At 39.1% G+C, this 6,919-nt stretch overlaps 1 pseudogene across 1 annotated transcript; it reads right to left on the reverse strand.

The window, feature by feature from the left end:
- Nucleotides 1-2,256: 2,256 nt before the first annotated feature.
- Nucleotides 2,257-3,211, reverse strand: LOC308418164 (meteorin-like; annotated as a pseudogene). Its single transcript has one exon. The product of its transcript is annotated as a meteorin-like (transcript).
- Between the last annotated feature and the right edge of the window lie 3,708 nt (nt 3,212-6,919).

A 6,919-nucleotide genomic window follows, 5' to 3' on the forward strand; every position in this document is an offset into this window, starting at 1 on the left:
GGAATCCAAGGAACCTACCTTAGCATAATAAAAGCAATATACAGCAAACAAATGGCAATCTCACTAAAATCCGGGACTTGACAAGGCTGCCCACTTTCCCCCTACCTATTCAATATAGTACTGGGTGTCGTGGGCAGAGCAATTAGACAGAAAAAAAACAGAGGGATACAAAACAGAAAGGAGGATGTCAAAATATTACTATTTGCAGATGACATGATAGTATACTTAAGTGACTCCAAAAACTCCCCCAGAAAATGGTAATCGCTGAAAAAAAGTTCAGCAAAGTGGCTAGATATTAAATTAACTAAAATAAATAAACTTCATTTGTCCACACAATGGATAAACAGGTTGAGAATGAAATTAGGGAATTGACACCTTCACAATATTCACAAAGACTATAAAATACTTTGGTGTGACCCTAACTAAGCAATTGAAGGGCCTATATTACAAGAACTTCAAATCTCTGAAGAAGGAAGTAGAAGAAGATCTCAGAAGATGGAAAAAACTCCCATGCTAATGGATTGGAAGAATCAACATTGTAAAAATGGAGATCTTACCAAAAACAATCTATACATTCAATGTAATCCCCATCAAAATTCCAACTCAATTCTTCATCGAGTAGGAAAGAGCAATTTGCAAATTCATCTGGAATAACAAAAAACCTATAATAACAAAATCTATTCTCAACAAAAATAAAACTTCTTTGGGAAACACCATCAATGGGCTCAAGCTATATTACAAAGCAAGTTTGTTAAAAACTGCATGGTATTGGTACAGAGATGGGCAGGTAGATCAATGGAACAGACTAGAAGATCCAGAACTGAACTCCCACACATATGGTCACCCTGATTTTTGAAAAAGCTGAAAACATTCAATGGAAAAAGAACAGCCTCTCCAACAAATGGTGTTGGTCCAACTTGCAGTCAGCATACAGAAAAATGCAAATTAGATTTTTCCTATTACCTTGTACAAATCTCGGGTTCAGGTGGTTCAAAAATCTCCACATAAAACCAGGTCCACTGAAAACTCTTAGAAGAGAAAGTGGAGAAAACATTAGAATACATAGTCCCAGGGGAATATTTCCTGTAATGAACATTAATGGCTTTTACTCTAAGATCAAGAATTGATAAATAGGGCTTAATGAGATTGCAATGTTTCTGTAAGTCTAAGAACACTGTCAAGAAAACAAAATGGTAGCCAACACATTGGGAAAAGATCTTTACCAATCCCACATATGATAGAGGTCTAATATCCTATATATAGAAAGAACTCAAGAAGTTACAATGCAGAGAATCAAACAATCATATTAAAAATGGGGTACAGAGCTAAACAAGGGATTCTCAATTGAGGAATATGGCTGAGAACCACCTAAGGAAATGCTCGACATCTTTAGTCATCAGGAAAATGCAATTCATAACAAACCTGAGATTCCACCTCACACCAGTCAGAATGGCTAAGATCAAAAACTCAGATGCCAGTAGATGCTGGCAAGGATGCAGAGAAAGAGGAACACTCCTACACTGTTGGATGGGTTGTAATCTGGTACAACCACTTTAGAAATCAATCTGGCAGTTCCTCAGAATATTGAACATAGTACTGCCTGAAAACCTAACTATCCTACTCCTGGTCATATATCCCAAAGATGCTCCAACCTATAGCAAGGTCACATGATCCACTATGTTTACGGCAGCCTTATTTATAATAGGCAGAAGATAGAAATAACCCAGATGCTCTTCAATAGATGCATGGATACAGAAATTGTGGTATATTTACACTGTGGTGTACTACTCAGCTATTAGAAACAATGACTTTATGAAATTTCTAGGAAAATAGATGTATGTAGAGAATATCATCCTGAGAGGTAACCCAGTCAAAAAAGAACAGACATAATATGTAGTCACTGATAATTAAATACTAGCCCCAGAAAACTCTGTAAATCCCCCCCCGAAAAAAAAAACAAGGCACAGACAATATGAAGCTCAAAAAAAAAAAAAAAAAAAAAAAAAAAAAAAAAAAAAAAAAAAAAAAAAGGTCAAAAAGTGGAAGCCTCAGCCCTTTTTAGAAAAAAATGTGTACAACAACACCCTCTCAGAGTGGGGTACACCTGGACCTTAAATCCAAGCTATTTAGTATTCTACCACCTCATTGTGGGTAGATACCAGGATGTCCTCTGAGCCACACCCTTACCACACTTCTATCACCCCTCCCCAAATCCCATCCCCAGAGGAATCCATCCAGGGCTTGCCCCCAGGTCTCTCAGTCCAGGGCCAGTTCACATGGGTTGCGGTGGGCCAAGAGAGCAGCTGAATAGACATGGCTGAACTCTTGGAAGCGGGGAGCACAGCCCAGCCAAGCTTCTCCAGATCGCCTCCAGCCCATGAAGAGGAAGCGGCATGGGCGAGGACTCACACTACAGCACAACAAGGTACAAATCGAGGCCTGGCCCTCCCAGCTCTCTCCCTGAAACAGTGGCAGTGTCTGGCTGTTGACAGGAGTGGCCACTACAGTGATGACTGATTCTTGCAGCTGCATGTCATGTGCGACCCCATGGATGGTCCCATGGATCACAATGTCACTGGTACATGCAGCCAGAAGGAGCTCAGCATCACTGCGGGGCATACAGGCACCATCCACACCAAGACCTTGGGCCCGAGAAGACATTTTCTCACGTTGGTCCTCGTGCAGTTCAAAACAGAAGGCAGCAATTCTGCGGTTTATGTCGAGGTGCAGTGTGGCCTGCAGGAAAATGGCCCAGCACTCGCGGGGACTCCAAGGCATGCAGCAGAACCCAGCTAGGTCTGGGCTCTCGGCCAATAGCAACACTAGGTTGCAGGCTATTCGTTCATTGAAGTCCTGGGCACCAGCGAAGGGCTACACTGGGCAAAGACAGACGATGCTGGGCCACGTGCCCGGATTCGGGTTGCCCAGAGTCAGTCGCAGTGCCCGGGCTGCATAGAGCCACTTGATAGCACCCTCAGTACAATCCAGCCAGGGTCAGCTGCCCCACACTGCCAGGTTCCTGGGTCAAACCTCTGGCCCTCCAGCTGCAGTGGTCCTCCTACTAGCCAGCGTGACCAGACCCGGCCAGGAGGCCGCAGCACAGTGTGCTAACAACACGGTTCAGGGATGTGCAGGGACCTCTGGCTGCTGCCCTGGGAGGGTCCAGCTGCAGTGCGAGCAGCCCGCAGCATGTCTGCCCAGCCTGGCGCATCCCAACATCTGGGGACCCCTCAGTGCAACCTTGAAGATTCTTTTGATGCTGTTTTGGAGAAGAACATCCAGAGTTTAAGACTTGTCTTAAGAGATATTTATGGTTGCTGAACGATATTAAAGGTTTATTTTTCTAAATTAACTTGCTACTGTAGCTGATGTGACTTTGTAATTTTCTGAGGCCAGAAACAGCATTTTTCCCGTCATTTATCACATCTTCCTAAAACAGCAAAGAATCAAAAGCTTATGTTTTATATCAGCAGTAATGACACAGCTCTAATTTTTAGCCTGCTAGTTGAAAGTTGCAGGAAGAAAAATGGAACACTTTGAAAAGTGATTATAGCATTTAAATTACTAAGTTGTAAAAAGCTTGTTATGAGAGCTAAGGGAAATAGCCTATAGATCCTAAGGTGGGGGAAGGAAAAAATTCTTTTAAGTGGGGAAAGGAAAATTATTCTTCTCTCATCTCTTTGTCTATGAAGTGTTCTGTTTAAAAAATTTCTCTTCAACTCAGTTCCTATGTCAGCTCAGTTTTTCTGTGTTCAGTTATTTTCTGCTCTTCTAACTCTTCCCCTTTTCCTCAGCACTTAAAACAACTTTCAGAATACATGATCACATTAAAAAGTTTATTACAAATTCACACAAAAATCAAATCATAAATTGATAGAGACGTTTACAACAGAGCATGTTTACATACACACCCATTAGGAGTAATTATCTGGATAAACATTCTTCACCTGTCAGAGCTCCACAGGTCCACTGAAAGACGAAAACCACAACTACGTTATTAGTGAGGTTTTGCATAGGAAATCCCAGTCATTATTTTATCATCTGTTCTAGCACCTATATGAATTGTTAGTTCTTTTTTATGACATTTGCTTGATTGTTTTGCAACTTCTTGGAATGTGCTCTGAGTAGGAGAAAGTCTGGGTACTGTCTAAGAGCTATTAGCCGTTGATCCATCAGGGATTTAGAGTTCTCATTGCAGTTTTGAGCATCAGAAGTGACCTAATAGCCGTACTAGTATAAAAGAGCTTAATAATCACTGATATAATTTTAGAAATTCTTATACGGTCATCATTAAGACTTAAGAAGTTATCTATTTTTCTATGTAGCACCATTGTAAAAGAAATACATCTTTTTAGATCTGGCTAGATCTACTCAAAGGATGGGCTAATGCCTAGTGATAATTTTAGATGTTTAACAATAAAAGGAAAAGCATATTAGTAGCAGGAATCTTTCCTAAAATGAATTCTGTTTGGTCATTGCTGATAAGAGTGACTCTGTCACAGATTATATTATAATCTGAAGCAGACCATCTCAGGAAGATGGCCTGCTAGTTATTAACTTGTCCTGACAGTGACTATTGTGAATGGTGCTGTTTCCCTATTTTCTTTCTCTGTTCATTTGTCATTTATATAAAAGAAGGCTACTGATTGTTTGAGATAGTTTTATATGCAGCCATTCTGTTGAAGTTGTTTATCAGCTGTAGAAGTTCTCTGGTAGAATTTTGGCACAGCTTATGTATACTATCCCTTCATTCACAATTAGTGAGACCTTGACTTCTTCCTTTCAAGTTTGTATCTCTTGATCTCCTTTTGTTGTCTTGATGCTGTAGGTAGATCTTCTAGAACTATATTAAATAGAGAGTGGGCAGCCTTCTCTTGACCCCCTTTAAGTGGTATTTCTTAAAAAATCTCTCATTTCATTTGATATTGACTCTTGATTTTCTGTATATTGCTTTTGTTATATTTAGGTATGTGCCTTGAATTACTGATGTCCCCAAGACTTTTAAGAAAGACAGAAGTTGTATAACGTCAGAGGCTTTTTCAGCATGAGGTTATTATGTAATTTTTTTCTGTGATTTTGATTATGTGACTGATTCTTTTATATTAAAACATCTCTGCATTCCTTGATAAAGATTACTTTATCATTGTGAATGACTGTTTGAATGTTTTCTTGCCTTTTTTCTGCAATACTTTTATTGAGTATTTTTGCATCCATGTTCATAAGGAAAATTGGTTTGATGTTCTCTTTCTTGGTTGGGTCATTATGTGGTTTAGTTTTAAATGTTAGCATTGATTCATAGAATAAATTAATTAGTGTTCTTTGTGTTTATATTTTGTGGTAAAATATGTAAAGTGTTTATATTAGGTTCCTGAAAATCTGATATAACTCTGCAGTAAACCATCTGGCCCTGGTCTACTTTTGGTTGAAAAAAATTTAATGACTGCTTCTATTTTGTTCAGGTTATGAGCCTGTTAAGCCAGTTTATTTGATCCTCACATGACTGTATTTTCTGGAACCTGACTAGAAAATCATCCATTTTATCCTGATCTTTCAGTTTTGCATAGTGTTTTGTAGTAGGATCTGATGAATTTTTAATTTTCTCACTTTTTGTTTTTATGTCTTCCTATTCATTTCTGATTTTCTTAATTTGTATACTGTCTCTGTGTCTATTAGTTAGCTGGCTATGGGTTTATGTATATTGTTGATTTTCTCAAAGATCAAGCTCTCAATTTTGTTGATTCTTCCAATTGTTATCTTTTTTTCTAATTGGTTGATTTCTGTCTGGAATTTGATTCTTTGCTGCCTTAGCTTTTGGGGCATAGATGTTCAGAGTCATGGCTTCATCTTTGTAGTTATTGTTTCTTTGATGTATATGCAATGTCCTTCTCATATCTTTTTAGAATTTTGTTGAAAGTCTATTTTAAAGGCCTAGTTTACAAACTCCAGCTTGTTTCTTGGGAACATTTGCTTGGATTTTTTTTTCTAGGCTTTTACTCTGAGATAGGGTATATCTTTGATTCTCATGTATGTTTCTTCAATGTCTTTGATGCTAATGTATGTTCTTAATGTGACATCAATGTGAGGAGACTGTACTGTGAATAGCCAGGGCACAGAGAGCTCTGGGTACAGAACACTGAAAGAAACCCCACCCGCTCTGATTGTTTCAAGGGAGCAGGAACTCTGCCATAGGGACACGGATTCCACCCTGAGGGCCCATGCGTGAGGACCAAATGCTCGGGCCATCTCCCACCAAAAACAATGGGGATCTAGGGACACAGGCCAGGTACACGGGAGAGACAGGAACTAATCACTGATGACAAGACCAGGTATAATCACAGACAACAAAATGGCAAGAGGAAAGTGAAAGAACTTACCCAATTAAACCAACACAACCTGGCAACACCAGAACCCAGCTCTCCCAACACAGCAAACAGTGGAATGCCAAATACTCCAGAAAAAGAAGAATCAGACCTGAAGTCATATCTCAAGATGATGATAGAGATCCTTAAACAAGAACAGAAGGAAAAGCATAAAGAAATAGAAGCTTTTAAAGAGTAAATAAGAAAAGCAGTCAAAGAAGTCAAAGAACTAGAGGAAAACAGAGGCAAAGGGATGAAGGAATTGAGGAAAAAATTTAAAATGGAAATGGAAAAAATAAAGAAAACACTGAAAGAGACAAGCCTAAAGGTAGAAAACCTAAAAAATAAATCAGCAGTCGCAGATGCAAACATCTCCAACAGACTACAAGAGATGGAAGAGAGAATCTCAGGTACCGAAGACAACATGAAAAACATAGACAAAACAGTTAGAGAATATGAAAAAAGCCAAAATGCTCCTAACCCAAAATATCCAGGAGATCCAGTACACAATGAGAAGACCAAACCTAAGGATAATAGGAACAGAAGAGAGCGAAGAATAT

Source organism: Micromys minutus, assembly GCF_963924665.1.
Source record: "Micromys minutus genome assembly, chromosome: 1".
NCBI classification, from domain to species: domain Eukaryota; kingdom Metazoa; phylum Chordata; class Mammalia; order Rodentia; family Muridae; genus Micromys; species Micromys minutus.